The sequence below is a fragment of the Nyctereutes procyonoides genome, unplaced genomic scaffold (genome assembly GCF_905146905.1).
Source record: "Nyctereutes procyonoides isolate TBG_1078 unplaced genomic scaffold, NYPRO_anot_genome, whole genome shotgun sequence".
NCBI classification, from domain to species: Eukaryota; Metazoa; Chordata; class Mammalia; order Carnivora; family Canidae; genus Nyctereutes; species Nyctereutes procyonoides.
This window is the reverse complement of record NW_026575159.1, coordinates 2,924,605-2,927,551: the sequence shown is the minus strand read 5'-3', so window position 1 is coordinate 2,927,551 and position 2,947 is coordinate 2,924,605. Positions and strand designations below refer to the sequence as shown.

The 2,947-nt window shown below is 43.9% G+C and overlaps 1 pseudogene; it reads right to left on the bottom strand.

Moving 5' to 3' along the window:
• Positions 1–259: 259 nt before the first annotated feature.
• On the bottom strand, positions 260–1,833 carry LOC129502374 (aldehyde dehydrogenase, mitochondrial-like; annotated as a pseudogene).
• Between the last annotated feature and the right edge of the window lie 1,114 nt (positions 1,834–2,947).

Genomic DNA, 2,947 nt, shown 5'->3' with positions numbered 1-2,947 from the left:
ACAGGATAAGACATTTGAATCTAGTTTTGAAAAATCAGCCTAGAAGCTAGTAGTACTGTTGCATTGCAAAAGGCTTTCATTTACTCTTTGTCCCATATCCACTCCATTTATCACTTCAAATTCTGGGACTATCATGATCAAGAGTTTTTGTGGGAGAATTTCCCATTTGAAATTTTTAGTGTGCAAGGGTCATTTTTCTTGGTTTTGCTGATGTCCTTGACCTCTGTTGCTGGATGAGTGAGGGAGCTGGCACAGTTCTTCAGGAGTTCTGAGGCATTTTGACCATGATGGTTTTCACTTAAGTATATGCCTGCAGCCCATACTCTCCCAGCTTCTGGTAGCTCTGGATATCTTGTAGCCACTGAATGGTGACAGAGCCTCAGGACATCATAGCAGTTTACCCACACAGTGCTAGCCCAAAGGGCTTGGGACAGGTAATTGGCCTTATCCAAGTCTTTGGTGAAGATTGCTGCAGCCAGCCCAAAATTGGAATTGTTGGCTCTCTCAATAACTTCCTGTATGGTCTTGAATTTCAGGATCTGTATCACTGGCCCTAAGATCTCCTTGGTAATAGTCATGCTGTCTTGTACATCTCTGAACATGGTGGGCTGGACAAAGTAGCCATGGTCAGCAGCCATCCCTCCACCACACAGCAGCTTTGCCCCTTCCTCCTTCCCAGATATGATATAACCAAGGATTTTCTTAAACTAAGTTTCTTCCATATGAGGTCCCTGGCTTTGTCAAAGGGGTTGCCAGCTACACAAGACCTGGCTGAGGTGATGCTCTGCTCCACAAACTCAGTGTAAATATCTTTTTGCACAAAGGTCTGGGAGCCTGCACAGCAGTACTGGCCCTTGTTGAGGAACAGGGCAAAGTGGGGCTGCTCCACGGCCCAGTTCATGTTTACATCTGACATGATATTGGGGCTCCTTCCCCAACCCCATTCTCACACCAGGGTCACTCTCTTGAGGTTATTTACTGCTCCCTGGACTAAGTGGCCAACCTCAGTGGAGCCTGTGAAGGCCACTTTGTCCACATCCTCATGGGAGATGATGGTGGTCCCATCTATGGGATGAAGTTCAGGAATAATATTAACCATGGGAGGGGGAAAACCAGTCTCCTTAATGAGGTTGCCCACATAGAGGGCAGTGAGCAGAGTCTGCTCAACTTCTTTCAACTTCTTTCCAGTTTCCTAGGCTGGGTACAGTTTCCAGGCTTACACCAGGAATGGGAAGGTCACAGAATTATATTCCTGCTTACTCTGATAGATTCATGGTGGTGTAGCTGAAAAAGTCCCTATCTGTAGGAATGGTTTTCCCATGGTACTTGTCAGCCTAACTAGGGTAATAATGGAGGCATTTGAGGACCATGTCCAGATCTACCAGGTAGAAGACATAGGGCTTTCTGTTATCCAGTTTCTCTAAGGCTGCCAGGTAGGTCCGGTCCCATTCAATCAGATCAGCCAGGCTGCTCTGCAGGCGGCTCATGTTGGATGCATCCATGTGGTGCCAGGGTGAGCTCAGCTGGAAGGCAGCCTGGGCATCCTTTACTGCCTCGTCCACATCTTGTCTCATTCAGCTACCTGACAGATGACTTTTCCTGTGGATTTTTCCTGTGGATGGATTGACGGTGGGGAATGTTTTCTTGCTGAAAGCATCGTGCCACTCATTGTTTATGAAGATCTTGCTGTAGAAAACTAGACTGCTGCTTGGTGGCTAGCATGGCTTGGGTGGCAGCAGCTGACAGGAGATGGCAGCCCAGGCAGCAGCAGCGAGTGCAACAGTTTGCAACATGCCCTGGTAAGAGCAGGCATGCAGGACCTCCAAGAACCATTTTTAATTCTCAGTTTTTTGTTAACTTGTACTAACAGTTCATGTTTCCATATACATGCAGCCTTATTTCTGGGCTCTTTATTCTCTTCCATTTGTCTTTTTTAAAAAAAATCTAATTCTGTGGTACTGCTACACTGTCTTAACTATTAGAGTTGTAAAATTTTCATTGACCTGAAAAAAAAAAAAAACTTTTTACTATCATTTTTCCTTACTTTCTAATTACAGTGCATTGTCATTAGAGAACATAATCAGTATTGTATTGAATCTATAATACAATTTTTTAAAAGAGCTTATTTATTTATTAGAGAGAGAGAGAGAGAGAGAGAGAGAGAGAGAGGCAGAAACACAGGCAGAGGGAGAAGCAGGCTCCATGCAGGGAGCCCGACGTGGGACTCGATCCTGGGTCTCCAGGATCACACCCCGGGCTGAAGGTAGGCACTAAACTGCTGAGCCACTGGGGCTGCCCAAATCTATAATAGAATATTAAAATGAGTCTTTTTCTACTGTTTTGGAGTAGTTGCTAAGTAGTTTGCAACATTCGGCCCAAGAACCACATTCAAGGCAAATACATACAGGAGGTGAAGGGAGAGAATTTTTTTTCCCTCCTTCACAAGTAAAATAAAGAGATATCCTCTTATGCCTGTTAAGGAGCTTTAAAAAACCATTAGAGAGCTTGATTCCAGTCTGCTGCAGCTTGAATAGCAATGCTACTAGTAGAAAGAAGAGAATATTTATCACTAGATGCAGAAGTTCAGTGTAGAGGGAATAAGCAACCAGTCAAAGAGACACAACCTGCACCAGGGAGCCATAGCCAAATGTTTCCAGGTGGGAATCTTTGAGGAACTCCTTGGGACTACTCTCAAGAGAAACATTCAATTTTAAACATGTACTGAGGATCAACATATATGTGCATAATAGCAGGCAAATAAAAGTTTTCTCTTCTCTTCCTCTCCCACTTTTGCCCACAATCAAATTCAAGATGAGAGAATATAGAAAAAGAACTGATGAGAATGGATGAGGAACCAAACAAGGAAATAGTGCAACTAAGCATGCCTTTTTCCTCTTATGCTAAGCTTTCAGTGAGAAAGAGGAAAACATTTAACATAAGTGAACTT